Source organism: Caretta caretta, chromosome 2 (assembly GCF_965140235.1).
Source record: "Caretta caretta isolate rCarCar2 chromosome 2, rCarCar1.hap1, whole genome shotgun sequence".
NCBI classification, from domain to species: Eukaryota; Metazoa; Chordata; order Testudines; family Cheloniidae; genus Caretta; species Caretta caretta.
Window position 1 is genome coordinate 181597193 of NC_134207.1, and position 22484 is coordinate 181619676.

The 22484-nt window shown below is 43.6% G+C and overlaps 1 protein-coding gene across 1 annotated transcript in view; it reads right to left on the reverse strand.

Annotated features, from left to right (window-relative positions):
• Positions 1 to 3142: 3142 nt before the first annotated feature.
• Positions 3143 to 22484, reverse strand: part of BMPER (BMP binding endothelial regulator) — a 267662-nt gene continuing 248320 nt past the window's right edge. The window contains exons 16-18 of the transcript XR_012667155.1: positions 11335 to 11460; positions 5696 to 5855; positions 3143 to 4998 (exon numbers count right to left, since the gene is read on the reverse strand). The gene's annotated coding sequence lies outside the window, so the exon portion shown is untranslated. The remainder of the gene's footprint in view (positions 4999 to 5695; positions 5856 to 11334; positions 11461 to 22484) is intronic.

Below are 22484 nucleotides of genomic sequence, written 5' to 3' on the forward strand. Positions count from 1 at the left end.
AAATGATGTAGAAAAGAGAAAGGAGACCATTAAATTGCAATAGGCAGGGGAGACCCACCCATGGAAGCACGGGGCCTAAGGGGAACGTGGGAGAACCTCAGACTTGAGGGAAGGGAAGTTAGTATTTTGAAACACTGGGACTGAGGTGAAAGGGGAATGGAGGGCCTGTAAGTAGTGAGGAGCACACATCTATACAGGGCAGACCAGGATAGGAGGGAATAGTCTGAGACCCTCTCAACAAAGTCTTCTTTGATTCAACAGAACTAGGCTTACTGGCACGGCTTCCCCATACTAGCACGTGGCCTACACTGAACCATCACTCTCTCCAAGTGCCTCAGTTGAGTGCTGAAGGATGGACCCAAATCCATTTCATCAGCTTCACACTGTTGCTGCCGTGTGGGTCCTCAATTTATCTACCACTTAGTCAGGACATGGCCTCTGGTGGAGACAGGTGGCCAAAAGGCTCCATTTCTGGACAAAAGGTTGCAATTTTGATTGGAACTTGTGACAGGCTGGGGGATTTCTGCACTCAGTTATCATAGAATATCAGGGTTGGAAGGGACCTCAGGAGGTCATCAAGTCCAAGCCCCTGCTCAAAGCAGGACCAACACCAACTAAATCATCCCAGCCAGGGCTTTGTCAAGCCTGACCTTAAAAACCTCAAAGGAAGGAGATTCCACCACCTCCCTAGGTAACGCATTCCAGTGTTTCACCACCCTCTTAGTGAAAAAGTTTTTCCTAATATCCAACCTAAATCTCCTCCACTGCAACTTGAGACCATTACTCCTCGTTCTGTCATCTGCTACTACTGAGAACAGTCTAGATCCACCTTCTTTTGAACCCCCTTTCAAGTAGTTGAAAGCAGCTATCAAATCTCCCCTCATTCTTCTCTTCCGCAGACTAAACAATCCCAGTTCCCTCAGCCTCTCCTCATAAGTTATGTGTTCCAGTCCCCAAATAATTTTTGTTGCCCTCCACTGGACACTTTCCAATTTTTCCACATCCTTCTTGTAGTGTGGGGCCCAAAACTGGACACAATACTCCAGATGAGGCCTCACCAATGTCGAATAGAGGGGAATGATCACGTCCCTCAATCTGCTGGCAATACCCCTACTTATACACCCCAAAATGCTGTTAGCCTTCTTGGCAACAAGGGCACACTGTTGACTCATATCCAGCTTCTCGTCCACCATAACCCCTAGGTCCTTTTCTGCAGAACTGCTGCCTAGCCACTACGTCCCTGGTCTGTAGCGGTGCATGGGATTCTTCCATCCTAAGTGCAGGACTCTGCACTTGTATTTGTTGAACCTCATCAGATTTCTTTTGGCCCAATCCTCTAATTTGTTTAGGTCCCACTATATCCTATCCCTACCCTCCAGCGTATCTACCACTCCTCCCAGTTTAGTGTCATCTGCAAACTTGCTGAGGGTGCAATCCACGCCATCCTCCAGATCATTTATGAAGATATTGAACAAAACCAGCCCCAGGACCAACCCTTGGGGCACTCTGATACTGGCTGCCAACTAGACATGGAGCCATTGATCACTACCCGTTGAGCCTGATGAGCTAGGCAGCTTTCTATCCACCTTATAGTCCATTTATGAATTTCATTTTATTTTATGAACCACTATTCGGAATGGTAACATCCATTTTGTAGCAGAAAACTGGCTATGGTTGAAAAGTTGAAATGGGGGCCATTTGAGGTTGATGGCCCTCATTGTGCCACCAGGGAAAGGTATCAGCCAAGCCATTGACTTTTGATGACCCTCCTAGGGCTGAAGCATGAAAAATCCGAACATAGAAGAGGAGTAGGAAAAGATGTCAAACAGATTTTCAAAAGAGACATGCTCTCTATGACAGGGGGCAGACCATCACCAGAAGCAGATGACTCAGTGAGAAGTGGAGGCAGCTCCTGGCCTCCCTGAAGAACACTAACCAAAACCCCAAAGATGCCCAGAAATCCTGAGGACCCCAAAGGGAGGGATTGTGTTCAGGTGCTTGTTTTGCATAGAGCTGACACTCATGTATTTTTTGAAGAGTAAAGTGTGTGTTCTTTAAGAAGCCAGTATTCCTTGTTTTGCCTGTCACATGGTCCCCAGAGATTGGAGCTATAATCTGGAGTGCACATGGAAGTGGAACTCTGGGGGAGCATGCATAAGCCACTGGGGAGGTTCAGCTCTGGTCCCAGGGCTGAGGACAGTTGAACTGTGGATCCCACATCCCAAGGAGATGGTGCAAGATCCAGAAACAGAGGCAAATCTCTAGGCACTGCTCAGACCCAGTTGGCTTGGAAGCACATGGGATCTACAGGATGGGTCACCACAGCAGTCTGGTGACAGGTCACCAGGGCGAAACTCAGGTAAAGTTGAAAAGGAGTTGATGGACCCCTCAAACAATGTTATGAGCAACCCATTCTTGATGGTTTGTTGTTCATAACATTATGAACAGTTCTAAAGCCTGGTACTTATTTAACAAATACAGCAACAGTTGCCTTAAGTATACAGATATGTAGTATTCATGGCCTGTTAAAAAAGTACTCATGTTATGCTCTACAAAAATCTTACCTAGCACGTTACAAACAAAACCAAACTGCAGCTATCCTTCCCACAAAGGCACAATAACCAAAGAACTTAAAATACCCCACCTTTCCAAATATACCAATCTCAGCCATTGCCCCAAAAGACAGAGAAAATGATGAATCTTTTAGCATTTCTATACTTCAGCATCTGGAGGCTATTTTGGACCAGCAATGAGGAAGTGTTAATACACTCATAGAGACACTCTGACAGAAATTTCCTCTTAGGAAATATCTATACTTGAAAAAACCTGCAGCAGCAAGTTTCAGAACCCAGATCAACTGACTCAGGCTTGCTGTACAGGGCTAAATATAGCAACATAGAAGTTCCCACTGGGGCTGGAGCATTATCAGCATTTCTCAAATGCAGCCACCAGCAGATATTTTGCAGGTACAACAGCCTTCTAGGCAGAGATGGGAAGGGGGACGGGGACAAAGCAGCAGCCCCTCCCTGCAGCATCCAGCTATTTCTCGTGGATGCACTGTCGTGGTGATTGCTGGTGCCACCAGCAGGGATCAGCGCCCTGCACCAAGTAGCCTTGTTATGCTTATACAAAGCGCGTGAGATTTCTTATAGGGGAGAAGGCAACACGCCACATTTATTGAGAATACAGCAGTTAGCATATGCTTTTTAGTCACAGACACACACACACACACCATGCACACAGTCCCACAAGTCGATGTTTCTAGTTACCAGTTCAGAGTCTGGATCAATCTAGTGGCCAGTCAGATTGGTTGCAGAAGGGAGCAGGGCTCTGTTGGTGGTGATCCGATGCTCCTGGAGTAGTGGCAAGACGAACTTGAAGTCCCATGGCAAAGCACCCTGTTCTTACAGTCTTTTTTCTCCGTTGAAGTTTATGGATTTTGCTGTGTCAGTCTGTGACCGGTTACTCCTTAATCAGTATGATCTTCTGATGTTAACATTTTAAAGCACCTTCGAGAGGGCCATTCTGTTCTTTTGGTTTAATTAAATTGTCTTGTCTTTAGGGGTGCCAGCCTCCACTTTAGGGTTGTTAATCTGCCTTTTTTCAGTCATGGATGCGCATTGATGGTTTTATGGCTTCGATAAATTGGTTAATTTTTTTACTTCTTCTCCCTTGACCATCTGGCTTGGACAATAGCCTTTACACTTTTCTTTTTTTTGGGGGGGGGGGGGGGGAGGGCATGCACTTCTTATTTACACAAACAGTCTTTTACAGAGACCTTTAAAAGGTATACAAACAGCAGTGTTTTATGCTAAGCAAAAGACATTGTAAATTAAGCCTTGCTAAATTTTATAATTAAAACAATGTACACTGTGGCTTGGAGCTCTAATTTTAGCATTCCTCCAATTTTATTAACATAGACACAATACATGACCCTGTCTTTTACTCACTAAACTTTAAAACAAAGAAATGACTAAAGAGAAGTTTATAATGCATACAGAAAACAAGACCCCATCTTTTATAATACAGCTTATCCTAAAAACAGTGCCCCAGAGGGTCATCCCTTTTTGCTATTCAAAAAGGGTGGCTGTCAGGGTAAACTATGGCCTTTAATACAGATATAAAATCCTACCCCTACATATCCCCCTTTTGACCCCTCAAGAACAATTCTTGACTGGGTCATATTTTATATAATTGTTTTATAGCTACATATTGAGAGACAATTTGAGCTTGTGGTTGCAATTTAACAACTTTTTTTTTATTTAGCAACACATACGTATTATTTTAATTAGGCAAACGCTGGATAATACCAACACAATTAACAATGGATAAAGCGTAATTGACAATATACCTTTGGAAGTGGGAAACCAGCCTGTAAAAACATTATACCAATGATCTGCAGTAAGCTTTCTTTTAGAATTACCTCTTTTCATTATATTTTTATTTGTATGTGTTATTTGGAGAACTTGCTTTTTTACATCTTTTTGAGTTGTCTGCAACAACTGCGTTACTTTGGCTTTTAAAAGCAGATGATTAGCTAATTCAGGAACTCTGGGCAACGCCTCTGGAGACACATGGACCTGGTAATGCACAGAGCTGGAGGAACCTGGGACTCTCCAGAGGGCCAGTGAGTTCCTGACCCACCTTCCTGGGGGTGGCAAGGCTCCGGCTTAGAAAAATTGTACACCGGCAAAAATTGGTGGCTGCACTCTGAGGCCACCAAAAATGTTGTTGTAAGAACCCCTCACCATTATTTTTAACTATGTAACATGAACCCAAGTTAGTTGACCTGTACTCTGAGACTTGCTGCCATTGTTTTTTGGTTGGGTTCTTTTTTGGACCGGTGTAGATGTACCGTAGTGACCAAGAGAAATCCAGTTTGAATGTCTTCACTGATGGCAACTGTGGCATTATCCCATGGAGAGAGAGAGAAACAGGTCTCTGGAATGCTGGTCTCAAGCCATTTATGGCTTTATAGATAAACAGTGTAAACTCCACCTGGAAAAAATAAGCAGTCAATACAGAACATGGAACACTGGTGTGATACTGCTGTAAGTTAATAGCCACTGATGAATTAACACATAATGAGGGCATGCTGCCGCTCCTATTCAATTAAGTAGCAAAATCGCTATTGATTTCAGTGGCAGCAGGAGCGGGCTTTTGAGGAGATTTAATATCGGTTGTACATAATGTACTGTGCATCTAGCCCAGTGTCATATCTCAGACAGCAGCCAATGCCAGATCCTTTGGAAGATGAAAACAATCCAGTAGTAGGCAAATGTGAGTTTATGCCTCCCATTAAGCATTCTCAGCCTAACCCCAAATAGGCAATTGGCATAAATTCTGATGCATGAGATTTTATATCCCTTCCAAAACTCTTAAGAATTAACCATTCTAACTGGATATTCTTGTTACCCATATACATGTTCAATCCCTCTTTGAATCTTGCTAAATTCTTGGATTCAGTGACATCCTGTAGCAGTAAATTCCATAGACTAATTATGCTGTGTGGCAAAGTATTGGTTTTGAATTTGCCACCTTTCCATTTAATTTTGTCAGTTCCCTTTTGTCCTAGTATGGGACAGGACAGAAGCTCCTTGATCTACCTTTTCTATGCCATTAATTATTTTATACACTTTTGTCACTTTTGCCAGAAGTTGCGAATGAGTGACAGGATGGATCACTTGATGATTACCTGTTCTGTTCATTGCTTCTGCGGCACCGGGCACTCGGAAGACAGGATACTGGGCTAGATGGACTTTTGGTCTGACCCAGTATGTCATGTTGCCCTTCCACATCTCTTCTCCGAGTAAGAAATTCCAGTCATTTCAACCTGTGCTCATACGAGAACTTTCCTAAAGTGTACAAAATAAAGCTGTGTTTACTTTAGCAAATTGCTTCTCAATGATTGTGAAGTCTATAATAAAATATCAAAATATGTCAGCCTAATGAGAAGGAAGATACATTTCCTGATGTTAGTGGAGTTTGTTCTATTAAGGTATGCATAGGTTTTCATTAGAGCTGAGATGGAATTAGATTTTCCATTCACCAAAACATTGAGATTTTTGAAAAAAAAGTTTGTTCTGTAGTGGAATGGAAGTTGGGGGGGGGGGATTTTTTCTTAGTTATTTGGGAAGCAGCAAGGGGTCCTTGGGAACCAGAGGTCAGGGGAGCCTTGGCTCTGCAGCAGCCCAAAGTCACGTAACCCTGGATCTGGGCAGTCTGCCTGGTGGGCTTCCCTAGAGCCGGGGACCTTGGAATCATGGGCTGTGAAAGATTCATGAGCCTGAGAAGCCAGCTCTCAGGTCTCTATCAGCCTGCAGGTAGGCTGCCAGGGAGCTGGGCAGGTGAGCTGGCAAGAAACCAGGAAGAGTTTCTGCCTGTTTTCCATCAGAATTAACAAGGTCCCACAGAACTTGACAATATGGTGTTCTCTGATGGAGAAATATTCAATCAGACAATTTCTGACTGGCCCTAGTTTTCACATTTCTATATTTTTGCTATACCTCTCTGTACACCTCCCATTTTTCATACTACATGTTTCCCAGAGCAAAGCCAATACTTCAGCCTTCCAGTCTGTATATATATGCAAGGGATTAAGCCAATCCACAGTGTGTCTCCATCAACAGAAGATGAACCAAAGATTTTGAAGTCTGATGCACTCACAGTTAAGTCAACTGCTGTATTCAGTGTTTCTGAACAAATTGTTCTTTTTAAATGCAATGATAGTCACTCCCATTCAATAACTGCGGTCCTAAGCAAGTCACAAGAGGAAGTGGTTAAGTGCAATAAAACAGAATATATAATCACTAAGTATGTTATTTAATCATGACTATTTGCACTTAGCAGCTTACTGACAAGATATAAAAGTGTTTGCTAATAGCAACTGTTCGAACTCATATGATTGCTATTTGTACAGTGCTAGGAACAGGTCTGAAGAAAGAGTTAAAATAATGTGGGACAGATGTACTGTACACAAGCAATGAGTCAGAAAAAATACTGAATTGGTAGACAAGGCACAAAAGTAGTTTAAGGGCCTGGTTCAGCAGGGCACATAAGTACGTGCTTAGCATATGGAAGCATATGTCTAAAATTAAGAGTGTGCTTAAATGTTTAACTGAATCAGTGCCTAAGGAAAGACAATGACATTTTGGATTATTTCCATCAGAGTATTCAAGACACTTAATATATTCAGGGAAATTCACAAGCAGTCAGACAAATGAACAGGTTTGAGTTGATAACAAATGAAACTGGCAGAGTTAAAAACCACTTTGTATAGCAGCATTCTTGCAAGTGGTCATTTTTCACTGTCAGCTAAAGCTGATTTTGCTCAGGGAATGTTTCAAAAGCCATTAATATATCAGTGAGCTAGTAAAGCTAAACCTTTTCTCCTGTCATATCAGTAATTTTCATGTGGTATTTGAGGGAAAACAATGCTGCATGAAACTCATGTATAAAATATAGGAAATGATCACTTAGAACATCCAAACGTTTGTATGTTATAAAATCTTTTTATGGTTTTGTAGTGAGGCAATGACTCACTGGTGCGGCGCCTCCTGCTGGTCATCTCGGGAATTAGCTCTCCAGCTTAAGGAGCGCCCTCTGCAGGCCAGTGTCTCACCTGCCGCTGGCACCCACTTCCCTCCCAGACCCCAGTGCCCCTCTACCTCAGGGTTCTTCCCCCAGCAGAAACCCACAATCTGGGTCTCCCCTCCCAGGGGAACCCCCAACCCTCAAAACCCACCTTGCCTCAGTGGCTATTGCTAGTCATCATCTAGACCCTGCTCACTGGGGCAGACTGCAGTCTGTAAACCACTCATCATTGGCAATGTGGTAGGACCTGCTGCCTTTGCCTATTCCCGGGCTACACCTTTGCAACTCCAGTACCTGATTTGGCCTTTGACCAGGCCCACAGCCTCTCCTCCCTTTCCCCAGCACTGCTCTGTCCCAAGTAGCCAGGTCCTCCTCTCTCAAGAGCTAGCTAGCTAGCGAGAGAGAGAGTCTCAGCTCCTGGCTCACAGCCCTTTTATAGGGCCAGCTGTGGCCTGATTGGGGCATGGACCCAACTGTGGCTGCTTCCCCAATCAGCCTACCCTACTGGTTCCCTGGGGCAGCCCTTTCCCAGGGCTCTTTTAACCCCTTCAGGGCCAGAGCGGGGTGACCACCCTGCTACAGGTGACCAGGTGTGACACTTCATCCCATATTCTTCATAGAAATATTGTTATAATATGATTATGGCATAACTAAGATGTATTTATGCAAGATGGGTCATGCGAGATATCATTGGAAAGGATATGATTTAATGAATATGATTATCCTATTTGTGTGCATGTATCATTTCTGTATCTGAAGTTAGAAATATTGGCTATATATCAATTACAAGCGTGTTTACACCTGGGGAACATCCACCAGTCAGAATGCAATCAGTCTAGATGGCCCACTGTGAGGAAGAGCCATGAGAGAGAACAATAGGTCTCAGAAGATATTTTTTATCACCCACAGAGAAGTCTCGCTGGGGACGCTGCAAATAACTTTGAGTTATGGCTGCAGGTCATGTGATCACCTGGCACTGGACTCCATGATAAAATTAGTACTTTCCCACTGACCGGGGGTGGGAATCATATTGGAAGACAAAGGATTCCCGGCACATGTAAAACCAATTTAGGGCAGGGGGTGACATAATTGTGATTCGTTCTTCCCTGAATCCCCACCCAGGATGACTGCTGGAAACATCTAAGAAACAAAGATTGGGGAAGAAGGGGAGGGGGAGAAAAGCTCAGCCCAGGCTGGAGGGCTGTCTAGCCTGTGAATGAAGTATCTGAAACTTTAAGCTTCAGGCCAGTGCATCTGGCTTTCAAGAATCTCTGCAATCTGCCTAAAACAACAACATTTAGGGTGAGAATTGGCAACTTGTACCAGTTTCTTTAGCGACCTTAAACTTAGTTAGCATGTTTGTTTTATTTGCTCAGTAATCTGCTTTGACCTGTTTGCTATCCATTATAATCACTTAAAATTGATCTTTTGTAGTTAATAAACTTGGTTTTGTTTTCTCTAAAACCAGTTTGTGGAATTCATAACTGGGGGGCAAAAAGCTGTGCATATCTTCCTCCACATTGAGGGAAGGGGGTGAATTTCAATGAGCTTGCACTGTATAGTTCTCTGCGCAGTGCAAAATGATACAGTTTTGGGTTACACTCCAGAGGGGGTGTGCACTTGAGTGCTGGGCTATTCCTTAGCTGACTTTCCCATGCAGAGCTAATCTCAGCATCTGTGTGAAACTGCAGCTGGGTGTGGCCCTACCTTTGTGTGTGCGCTAGAAGGGAGCTTGAAAGCCTGTCATAGCAGCACAGTGTAAAGGGAACCCAGGCTGGTGGATCAGGGGAGCTCAGCGGTACCCCCGTTCCAAGTGGCACAGTGTGGGGAACCTATCACACCAGGTTTGTTGGGTTTCTTTTTCTAAAGAACAGCTTTTCTTTCATTACAATTTTCGTATTTAGCTCCAATAATCTCTCACATTTAGGTCTTTTACAGAATTATCTTATTCACCAAAACATGGTAATAGCATTTAGCCTTTCCATTATTTAGGGGGACTTCTTAAATATTCAAAAGAAATAAAGTTATTTACTGAACTAAAAGTACAAATTACAATAAAGACTGTAATGGAGAAAAGTAGGTTGAAAGAGTGAGAGAGAAGAGATAGATTCACAAAAGGGTTTAGGTAGCCAACTGCCACTTAAGGGACCTAAATCCCAGAATCAGGACCCAGTGACATTCACGGAATCCCCAGTCAGCTGTCCCTGAACTTGTAAGAGCCTAAACTTGCCCTTAAAGTGCACTGCAGCCCCACGCCAGGCATCCAGACCCAGAGCAATGCACGAACTGGGGGAAGATAGGCGTTCCTCTGCCAACTCACCTGTAGGGTCTGATCCAATAAGCATTCTCAGACCTCACCTACTGAATTGAGCCCCTACTGGCATGCTTACAACTGGGGATGAGATGTGAGGAAAATCACAGCCTCCCCCATAACTTCCAGGGATTAGGGGATTTATGTGAGATGTGGAAGATCCTTGGTTCAAGTCCCCCCTCCACCTGAGGGGGAGAAGGGATTTGAACTGAGGTTGACTACCCCTCAGGTGAGTGGTCTAACCATGGGGCTATGGGAAAGCTGTTTGTAGAGCACCCTCAAACACTCCTGTTGAAGCTGTTCCACGGTGGATAAAATTGGTCAGTGGCATAAGGGAACTTCTTCCTGGGTTTCCCACCTCCCAGGTGAGTGCTCATTCTCCTGCTTGCTTGCTCTCTTTGCCCCAGTGATTCTTTTGTTATTTATTCACAGTGGCTCAGATTCGACAAGAGACAGCTGAAATAATTCTCACTCTTAATTTTTCCATGCCAGTGTCCAGTCAGACACTATATCGCTGTTATACAACCAGGGACATCCCAGAGCTATCCATGGTACAACTGAATCAGGGCTCCTATTGACAACTCGAGGGAAGCCTAACAGCCACACCTAATTGGCATATTATATGTACTTAAATAAACTTAACTCTTGGCCTAATCCTGCTTCCATTGAAGTCAGTGGGAATTTATCATTAGAGCTGGATGAAATTTTTCAGCTGAAACCTCAAAAAATAGAGATTCATATCAGCCGAAGTATTTCATGAAATCGTGTGGGTTTCACCAAATTGGTTCAATTGAAAAAAAAAAACCAAAACAAAACCCTAAAACATTCAGAAAACTCAAAACATTGTGATTTGACATTTTCTAAACAAAATATTTCAATTTGAAACGACTTTCAAAATTTACTTCAATTTTTATAAAAAGTTTACCATTTTAAAAAGCTTGAAATTGAAATGAAATGGTTCATTTCATCTAATCAAATGTTTTTATTAATTTGCAGAACAGCCAGCTCTATTTGTACTTTAGTTGAATGGGAAAAATAGCTGGACTCTATAGTTGTCTGTACTTCATTAGCCTCAATAGCTGAACTGCTTGTTAGCGGAGACCATCGCAAGTAAAAACTTGAAACTTATCACGTAGTTGCAATGAGAGAGTTAGCAGTGGGCCACTTTTTAAAACTCCATAGCTTTTATCTGCAGTATTGTTGTGAATATTTTGGCTTTAGCAAAACTGGGTATTAGTATTGCTTCTCACAAATGCAGCGGTAAGTGAACATGCAGCTAACAACCTCTATCTGCTGTTGAAAACAGGCAATTAATATATCGACATTTACGAGTTAATAAAAACAGGACTTTTAAAATGTGACAAAATTATAGAACTGGACTAACTTATCCACAAAACAATTGATACCCACCGAGTACATAGTCAACTCACCTCTTCAAATCAAGTTGCAGTTCAGCATAAGTCTATTATTGCATTATGTTTGCTTAGTAATGGTGGAACGTGCTCTGTGAATATCAAAGTGTATATATTTCACTCGTGTAATAAGAAGCCAAGCAGCTGCAGGGGAAGATACCAGAGAAGAGTCATAAAATGCAACTCCTTGAATAAAATATGAGTCCTAAGGAAATATATAAATTTAAATTTATAAAAGAAAACTGGAAACTGAATGTGAACAGAAATATTTACAGCCCCAGAAATGCAGCAGGACACTGTGCAACAGAAGTGAGGATGAGTTGTGGAGAGGGGGGTGGAGAGAGAAAGACGTTAAACAATCAGTACTTTGAACTCTGCACCCCTTGAGCTATATAAATTCTTTAAAACCAGTAAAAGAAAAATAAGTGTTATGCTCTCTGCAGTCATTTCTGAAAAGACTAAGTGCAAATGTATCATTATGCCTGTGACACTACAAACAGTAGAACCTGCATGGGATTTTAGTATAAATCTTCAAGTAACACTTTGACTCCGATGAAGTGAGCTGTAGCTCACAAAAGCTCATGCTCAAATAAATTGGTTAGTCTCTAAGGTGCCACAAGTACTCCTTTTCTTTTTGCGAATACAGACTAACACGGCTGTTACTCTGAAACTGACTTTATATATCAGCTACAGTGGATCAAATTCTGACCTCAAATACATGATTTCAGTGGGTGCTTTTTGTGTGTATATGTCTATACATACAGCGCTGCAGTTGTACTGATGCAGATGCATCGCTGCAGTGCGTCTGGTGAAGACACTATGCCGATAGGAGACAGCATTAAAAAAACAACCACTTCTGCAAAGTGCAGAAGCTATGTCAGCAAGAGAAGCTCTCCTGCCAACATAGCACTGTGCATATGAGCGCTTATGTAGATCTAACTTATGTCACTCAGGAGGATGGTGTATTGACACCCCCGAGTGACACAAGTTATGCTGACATAGGCTGTAGTTTAGACCTAAATTCCGTCTAAGCTCCGTGGTCGCAAAGCAGACTACCAAGAGCCGTGTAGAGGGAAGAGGTGCCTCTCCCACGGCCCCAGCCCTGAAACTGCCATGGCTGGGGAGAGTCACCAAGGCTGCCATGGCCGAGGGAGAGGCGCCTCTCCCCTGGCCCTGCACTGCTGCAGCCAGAGAGGGCTGGGAGGAGTCCTCTCTCCCTGCTGCAGCTCCGGGTCAACCTGCACCCCAAACCCCTCATCCCTGGCCCCACCCCAGAGCCTGCACCCCCAGCTAGAGCCCTCCCCCCTGCACCCCAACCCTCTGCCCTAGCCCTGAGCCCTCTCCCGCACCCCAAACCTCTCATCCCTGGCCCTACCTCAGAGCCTGAACGCCCAGCCAGAGTCCTTACCACCCCCAACCCTCTGCCCCAGCCCGAGCCCCATCCCACACTCCAAATCCCTCAGCCCTACTCCCACCACACATCACCTCCATAATGATGCATATAACATTATGCACATGGATGTAAAAAATTAGAGGGAACATTTCATAGAATATCAGGAGTGGAAGGGACCTCAGGAGGTCATCTAGTCCAACCCCGTGCTCAAAGCAGGCCAATCCCCAATTTTTGCCCCAGTTCCCTAGATGGCCCCCTCAAGGATTGAACTCACAACCCTGGGCTTAGCAGGCCAATGCTTGGTAGACATAGCCTGAGATTAGCTTCCACTGAATGGTATTCTAACATGGTTTGGGTAGAAACACCTTGTGTTAGAAGTGTTTAAGAAAGTCTTCTATTAGTATATATGTCCTGCCTCCCACCTACTGTCCCCCATTCACCACTTCAAGGTGTGATAACTTCACCACTAAGAAAACGCATCACATCTGGCCCATAGCTCAAACCCTAAACCTTTTATTCACAGAACCTTAATTCATGATGCTTCATGAATAGCCTGCTATCCTTTGATCCCTAATCCCTTTAAGATCCCTTGACTAGAGGGTGGGACTAACTCAGGGAGAACAGTGGCTTTAAAACAAAACAAAAACAGTTCCTAACTGACCAGAGGACCGAGTGAACAGGTGGTTTCATGCAAGGGAGTACGAGAGCCAGCTACACCCAAACACACACATTCTAAAGTTCTAAATTTAGGCCAATAAACACCCCCCTCCAAAAACAAAAGCAACCCCCTCCCCCAAACAACAACAAAAGAAAAGAAAAAGTAGTAAAAAGAGTAAAAATAATGCAGGCTGAAGTCCAGCAGCAGAGTCAGGAGGCTATCCAGTTTATTGCACTGAATGCAGCAGGTACGATTATCTGCCTTATGGGCAGGTGGGTATGTGTGCATTCAGTGCAAGCAACTCATGGCCCTCAGAGACTGAACATGGGCTCTTGATCAGAGTGGCTGAACTGGAGGATCTAAGGAAGACAGAGAGATCCACAGATGAGACTTTCTGTGACACAGTAGAGTGGTCCCACCCCCTGTCTGACAGCGTTTGTGCAGTTGAAGATGATTAAAGTCTTGAAGAAGGAAAAAAATCAAGCTGGAGTGGATGGAAATGATCCCATAGTTAGAATCCTCCTTCCAGATGATGTCATAGGATCCTCTCCAGGGGAGGGGACCCCAGTCATTCAGAAGAGACAGGTTATAGCAGGATTTGATTATTAGAAATATAGATAGTTGGGTTTGTGATGACCAGGAGAACAACATGGTGAATTGTTGGGTGCAAAGGTTGTGGGCCTCTTGAGACATCTAAAACAGCCTTACGTGCTGGAGAGGAACTGGTGGTTATGGTCCATATATGTACCAATGACATAGGAAAAGATAGGAGAGAGGTTCTGGAGGCCAGATTTAGGCTGCAAGGAAAGAGATTAAAGTCCCACACAGTAGCATTTTCTGAAATGCTTCCCGTTCCATACACAGGGCCAGATAGACAGGTAGAACTGCAGGGTTTCAGTGTGTGGATGAGATGATGGCATAGGTAGTGGATATAATAGCCCAGGGAAGGCTGAGCCTCCTCGGCACAGCCACAGATGCCAGACACCAGTTGTGGGGTCTGCAGTGCGAAGTTTTTGCTTATTATTATGCTCCATGCAGGTTCCGGGGCAGCTGAGGAGGCAGTATCTGCTACTCAGCTTCCTGGGTTCATCAGTAATCTCCCTGGACTCCAGAGAGATTACTCGGCTGCCCCGGAACCTGCATGGAGCATATAAAGAGCTCAGGCTGGTTGGTTGGTCCAGCAGAGAGACATTTTTCCCCGAGAGGTGGCTGGGATCTCAGGAGAGGAGGCGCAATGCAGCTGTGGGGGGCTCCAGCCACCCTGGGGCTCCTCCAGCCATGATGGGGGGGGTGGGAGCTCAGGGCTCTGGCTGGCCTAGGACACCTCCAGCTGTGTGCGGGGCTAGGAGCTTGGCGCTCCAGCGAGCCCGAGGCTCCTCCAGTCACTGGGACGCCAGGTGGGGCTCAGGGGAATCGTTTGGGAAAGGAGGTGCCTATATAGGAAAGATGGGCTCCACTTAAACCAAAACAGAACCAGACTGCTGGCATGTAAAATTAAAAAGGTTGTAGAGAAGTTTTAAAACTAAGGACTGGGAGAAAGCCAGCAGGTGCAGAGGAGCACACGGTTTGGACAGAGACATCCTTCAGGGATGATTTATTAAAGGGGATACTCTGTATCCCAGTAAAGAGATAGAAGTTGATAAAGTACAGGTAGGAATGGAAGAGAAACAGCTAAATAAAAAAGAGTTCCATTCAATTACATCACATGAAGGCAGACAAGTAAATATTGACAAATTCTATAAGGGCTTGTATACAAATGGTAGATGTTTAAATACTATAATGGGTGCACTTGAGTGCCTGGTGTTAAATGAGGTTATTGATATAACAGGCATCATAGAAACTTGGTGAAACGATGATAATCAATGGCACATGGTAATGGCCACAGGGACAAAATATGTAGGAACAACTGAGTAGATCATGCTGGTGGGGAAGTGGCACTAAAGGTGAAAGAAAGGAGAGTCAAATATTGCAAAGATCTTAAATGAATTAAACTGTACCACAGAATCTCTATGGCTAGAAATCCCATGCTTGACTAATAAGAGTCTAGCAGGAGGAATATATTACCAGTCACCTAACCAGGATGGTGACAGTGATTGTGAAATGCTCAGGGAGATCAGAAAGGCTACAAAAAACAGAAAACCCAACAACAATGAGGGACTTCAACTATCCCCATATTGACCAGGTATACTTCATCTCAGGATGGGATACAGAGATAACATTTCTAGACATCACTGATGACTGATTCTTGGAGCGACTAGTCCTGGAACCCACAAGAGGAGAGGCAATTCTAGATTTAGTCCTAAATGAAGCACAGGATACAGTCCAAGAGATGACTATAGATCAGGGGCAAGCAAACTTTTTGGCCTGAGGGCCACATTGAGTTTTCAAAATTGTATGGAGAGCCAGTTAGGGGAGGCTGTGTCTCCCCAAACAGCCAGGTGTGGCCCGGCCCCCACCACCTATCTGACCCCCCACATTTCTTGCCCCCTGATGGTCCCCTCCCCCCAGGGCTCCTACCCCATCCACCACCCTCTGCTCTCCGTCCCCTGACCACCCCCGAAACCCCTGCCCCTGACTGCCCCCCCGCCGCCCCATCCAACCCCCCCCTCCTTCCTGATTGCCCCTCCGGGACCCCTCCCCCATCCAACCCCCCTGTTCCCTGCTCTGAGCCCATCCTCACCCCCGCCCCCTGACCACCACCCCCAACTCCCCTGCCCTCTATCCAACCCCCCCGCTCCCTGCCCCCTTACTGCGCTGCCTGGAGCGCCAGTGGCTGGCAGCGCTACGGCCGGGCCACCCAGAGCACCGGGTCAGGCCGTGGCTCTGCAACTGCACTGCCCAGCCCCCCCAAAGCATTGCACCAGCAACGCGGTGCGCTGAGGCTGCGGGGGTAGGGGGACAGCAGGGGAGGGGCCAGGGGCTAGCCACCCAGGCCAGGAGCGCAGGGGCTGGGCAGGAGGGTCCCGCAGGCCAGATGTGGCCCACGGGCCATAGTTTGCCCACCTCTGCTATAGATGAACCGCTCAGTAATGGCAACCATAATGTAATTAAATTTAACATCCTTTGGGGGGATGGGAGAATACCTAAGAAATTCATCACAGTGGCATTTAACTTCAAAAAGGGGAATCACCCAAAAATGAGGAGGCTAGTTAAACAGAAATTAAAAGGAACAGTCACTAGCATGAAATGCCTGCAAGCTTCATGGAAACTATTTAAAACCACCACAATAGAGGCTCAGTGTATATCTCAAATAAAAATAATTAAAAAAACCACAAGTAAGAGGAGCAAAAGAATGCCACTGTGGCTAAACAGAGTCAAAGAATTGGTTAGAGGAAAAAAGGTGTCCTTTAAAAATTGGAGGTCAAATCCTACTGATGAAAAGAGAAAGGAGCATAAACTCTGGCAAGTCAAGTATAAAAGTTTGATATGTCAGGCCAAAAAAGAATAAGAGCAAATAGCAAAAGATAAAAAAAAAATGCTGTTAGTTTTTGAAAGCATTTCAGAAGCAGGAAGTCTCCCAAACAATCAGTGGACAATCAAGGTGCTTTTTGAAGGAGCATTCAAGGAAGACAAGGCCATTGCAGAGAAGCTAAGATGAATTTGTTGCATCGGTCTTCACTACAAAGTGGGAACATCTGGCCAAGAGAGACTGTGAGCAGCCCAGTCATTGCCTGGCCAGTAAAGCATCCCCTTCTTGGTAACAGCTAGACTCAGACCCATAGATATGCAGGTCAGAAGGGACCATTATGATCATCTAGTCTAACCTCCTGCACAATGCAGACCACAGAATCTCACCCCTCCCGCAATAAACCTCTCACCTACGTCTGAGCTATTGAAGTCCTCAAATCATGGTTTCAAGACTTTATGGTGCAGAGAATGCTCCAGCAAGTGATCCATGCCCCATGCTGCAGAGGAAGGTGAAAAACCCCCAGGGCCTCTTCCAATCTGCCCTGGAGGAAAATTTCTTCCCGACCCCAAATATGGTGATTAGCTGAACCCTGAGCATGTGGGCAAGATTCACCAGCCAGATACCTAGCAAAGAATTCTTTGTAGTAACTCAGATCCCACCCCATCTAACATCCCATCACAGGCCATTGGGCCTATTTACCATGAATAGTTTTGTTGCTTACAAGTGCTCTATGAACAGTCTTTTAAAGTCCCATCTAAGGAGACTACTGTGAAATCCATAAAGACAATAAGAATACATCTGCATAACATCTTGAGTGAATTATCTGCAAGAACTTTTCTCTATCTTGAGAAACCAGTCTCACTGCAACTGTGAAGCTGATCTTTGAGAGCCCATCTTCTATTCCAGCCGGTAAGTAGGGGGGAAAAACAAGAGATTTATTGTTTACTGAAGTGACAACCTAGTTATGTTTCTCAGAACCGAGATGATTCTCAAAGTACACATCTGTACCAAAACCTCTGAATGTCTTAAATGTATGATGTGTACTTGTATTTTTCTAATTTGCCTAGAAGTTATGCTAACAAGTAATTGAGAGCACTGAGACCAGTGAAATGTATTACATTTAGGTTTGTACTATTTGTAACAGGAAACTGTGATTTCCCATCAGCAATAGTTACTGCAAGGCACTCTGACTGTTTCAGTCTTAAAAAAAACAGATTATGTGGACAAGAGAATTGATTGTTTCTTAGACAAAAAGAAAGAGCAGCTTTGAATTGTCTGGTAAGATAAAGATATTAACCACGATTTGAACCTTTGGTTAAAGTGTCATAAGACAGTATGGTAACATTCCAGAAAAATAACAAGAAGAGCACATATTTTATTTTGGGTTTAATGTGTGCTAATCTTGCATATGTAAGGCAAAGCTTGATTACCAAATTCAGCTTAGCAAGTAATTTTGAACTGTATAGACATTCTTTGATAATTAAGTAACTTGTCTAATTTTTTATAATCCTACTTTATAATTGAAGTGACACAAGCAGTTCTTTATGTCCACTGATATATAGCTGTTTATTTAAGAATCCATCATTTCATTTTGGCAGCAAAATCACCTACTCAGACTAGTGTAAAAGAATAAAAGCTTGCCTTTGTAATAAGATTGTGATGTCCTTAAATTAACTGAACTGATTTATTATCTCTTGAAAGTTGTAACAGCCCACATTGAGTTTAATTTTTGACATTGTGAACACTATCATTTAACCATCTTCGTTTTGCTTTCTATGATTTTTATGTGTTTTAAAAGCTTTTTTGGGTAGTAAAACTCATACATTTATACTATTTCTCCTGTCTGCCTTATAGCTAAGGAACACTGATCCGATGAATAAGAGATCTAGTAGAGTGGTAACTAGTTAATTAAATGGATTTAACTAATGTGTTTTATAACCTCTCTCAGACTATCCTTATTAGTTCTATCCTTTTATAGTAGCTAGCTGAAGGACATAATTTTACAATTTGGTCCACTGACATTCCTAGATCAGTTTTGATCACTAATATATACACAACCATATACACAACTATTTAGAATATAATTGTTAATCTACATTCTAAAAAATGTACAGCCATACAAGTCACTTGTCAGCCATTGCCCCCATTATATCCAGGTTCCTTTCAGACAAGCTCTTTCTCTATTACTGTACATGCTTGTCAGTTTCATGTCTGCAGATTAACAGCCTGATTCTGCATTTCTTCCTTAGCAAAGGAGAGTGCAAAACAGATTTGCCTTAACAGTGATTTTGGAGGGATTCCGCTTTGTCACTTCTATCCTACCTAGTCTGTTTCCATTTACCCTGATTCCTTTACTTCAGTCAGGCTACATTTCTGAGGAGAGTTTCTCCACATTTACTATCCTGATGCTAGCACTTATATGCTAATGTATTAAGAACTTTTATAAAGCCAAGCATCTGGAGTCTGTTCAGCAGCTTCACTTCTCCAGAGTTGACACAAATATTCTCTTCATTTGAAATAAACTCCAATATTCTAAGTGAAACTATGTTGAAAGTGACAAGTGCCACCTAGTTTTCTGGAAAACCATGTTAAAACTGGGAGTTTTCCAGGATTTCAGAGCAAACCTGTAAATGGCTTCAGATTTGCTAAAAAGGTTTCAGGAACTTCAGTAAAACATCTGAAGAACAAACCACTGATGAAACCAAGTGGCTTTAGTGAGATTTCTGGTTTCTTCTCAAACTGTTTTGCACAGCCCTACTGCCTTGGGGAGGCAGTATCTGCTAATGGATAAGCCTGGGACTTGTTGTCAGGAAACCTCACCTCCGCTACCAATTCATTCTGCAGCCTTGAAAAAGTATCTTTGGCTTCACCAGGTGAAGTGATTCTACCCCATTTTGCAGAGTTTAGTGCATTTACACAAAGCATTTCATCCGAAGATTGAATATCTACAAAATATGTATTGTACTAATTCACACTGTCATTCCAAATCTCCTTACATCAATTGAGCATGATTGAAACAGAATCTCACCCTGGTCAGACCTCGCTGTTTCTTCAGTTTCCTCACTTCCACAGTGAAACAAAGCCACCACAAACTAATGCTTAATAATTCCTCTCCCTTTCTGAGTACTGATTAATATATAAACAGTTCAACTTAAAAGAAGGAATGCCTAGCCCTCTTCTCCAGCCTCACCAGTTCATTTCCCCCCTCCTAAGCTCAGCAGTCCATTACACCCTTCTTAATGGTTTGGTCCTGCCCCTAACTGCAGGTACCTCCAGCCAGGCCTTTCCTTCTGGCTGGTATGGAGGACTTTTTTCCCCATTCCCTCTAGATTTTCTGCAGGACAAGCTCACTCAGAGTGAATATATGCAGCCCAAAGAGCCCACCAGCTCCTTTGCATCTCTCCCATAATTCAAACTTCTTTTTATATAACTTAGCAGGCCTGGCCCTGAGACATGTTCCCAGTATGTGACCCCTGGTCTCATTCCCTTCTTCTGGGGAGGTGGGAAAAGCCTGACACAGGTGCAGTTAGGCCACAACTCCCTTAATGGGCCACCTCACGCTGACAGTCACCCCTTTTCTTGCAAGCACACAATGATCTGACCAGCCTGTACTGTCCAGGTGTTTCTCTCTGGTCCACTAATAAAACTCCAGGATTCTACTGTACTGCCCTATTTGCAAAGGCTAGATTTAAAGGTCTGCACTTTCCCATATCATCTCTTGCTACAACATTAAATATGACTGTCAAGAGAGAGGCTCTCCAGAGCCAAGATAGCTCTCCTGCTACCCAGGTGGAAAAATTGGCTCTTTTATTTCCTCTGTCAGCTCATTTCAAATGCTGGGATGCAAGCCAGAAGCGTTCTGTAGCATTTACCTGCTGTAGAGAGCTCTTGAAATTGATAGCTCTTTTCCTTCCCAACAACTTTTTTTTTTTATTAAACACACCTATAAATGAAATACTGTAACAAATCTAGCTCATTTACTCTTGGGAAACCTTTCCAACAACAGACCAGAAAAAACAGTATATAGTTCCCCCAATTTTATTCTTTTTCAAGCACGCTTTCTAAATACCTAGCTTTGCACTAGTACCAGCTAAAAGGGACAGAGGAGGTGTACGCTGGAGAACTAAGTTATATTCACCAATCCAGCCCCAACGGACCGTTCTAGCCAGGTGAAGAATTGGGGTGCACTGGACAGGCCCCATTTTCCATAGCCACACTCCTAGGAGGAAGTTGGAGTAAAGCCGTTAGTTACTGGTTCTAAGCTGCCTGTAGATTCCCCTTACACACAAGAAAGCCTCTAGGAGGCAGTTAAGCCAGCATTATGGCTCTGAGGATCCAGTCACTAGTCCGTTTCATTTTGGCCTGCTTGCTATTAAGCAGGATTCTGCCATCAATTTTTTTAAGAAACATTTTTGGTGTTTTGTTGACTTTCCCCCTATTTATTGTTATGACAAATAACCAGTGACCTACCACTAAGCCTATCTTGCCTGGGCAAGTTTATGAAATGAATCTTGCAGTAGTCAATTTACTTTCAAAATCTATACTGCTCCATAAACAAACCCGTCTGGGAACCAGGGTGGGTAAGTTGATTGTACCACTCACTCAGCAGAGTGCCAAAGGTCAGTATTTCCTGGCTGAGCGAGTTTATATTTATTTCACATCTACGGAGCTACACAGTTGTTCTTTAACTTCTGTGAGTCTCTGGCAGTTCAGCCTGCAGTTGAAAGAACAAACTCTCAGAAAGCAACAGAGTAACAAATGCTACCCCTGGCAGCATTACTGAAGTTATGCCCTACAGTGCCTTGTGTCCTCCAGAGAGGCAGTACAAAAACAAACACTCTCTGTGGGATGCCACAACCCCCTGCTTCATCAGTATTCAACCTTAGGAAGCAGCTGAAATGCTTCAATGGATGTTCAAAATCATACCACATTAGTGCAAAAGCCACTGGCTTGTATTGAGTTACGTGGGGTGGTTTTGGACACTGGCTGTGCAATCCAGCCACTGTTTGTCCTTGTTAGTGAGGATTAATGAATACCTGTTGGTGATAAACTTGCTTTCCAGAGGTGTGCCAAGAGCAAGCTCCCTTGCAACACTTTGCAGCCAAGTGACTTACACACATAGCATTTATTGACCAGCATTTATTGACCACTGTTTATATGGCCCACAATATAATACAGAAAGTGTGATATCATGGTTTACACAGAAGCTACAACACAGCAGGTCTAAGTGGCGAACTAGTTGGCAAAAATGTTGCAAAGGGCAGATAAAGATGTATTTAGAACCTATTCTCTTTGAGATCTCTTGGCATCTGGGACTAGAGAGTGTGAATATCTGGCTCTTTTTGTTTAAAGGTTTAGGCCCACTACCCCTCTCTGATACATTGGTTGGCCATCATTCCCTGAGACTAATCCCATGGCTTTTTAGAACTACACAGGAGCTTCTTTCCATTGTGAGCTGCATCTAAAGGCATTTTCCCTCATTGTGTGGCATCGTACAGCAATATGTAAATAAGGGCCTGAATCGGTAGAACATCACTCAAATTTTATGCCACTGTAACTCCACTGATTTCACTGTATTTATACCACTGTAAAACTGGAATAATGATGGAAGATCAGGCTCCAATCTATAGCCTTGAAATAATTAATAATTTCTCTTTGTCATCATTTCACTTCAAGTGGCTTTCAGGTATTATTATTAATATTATTAT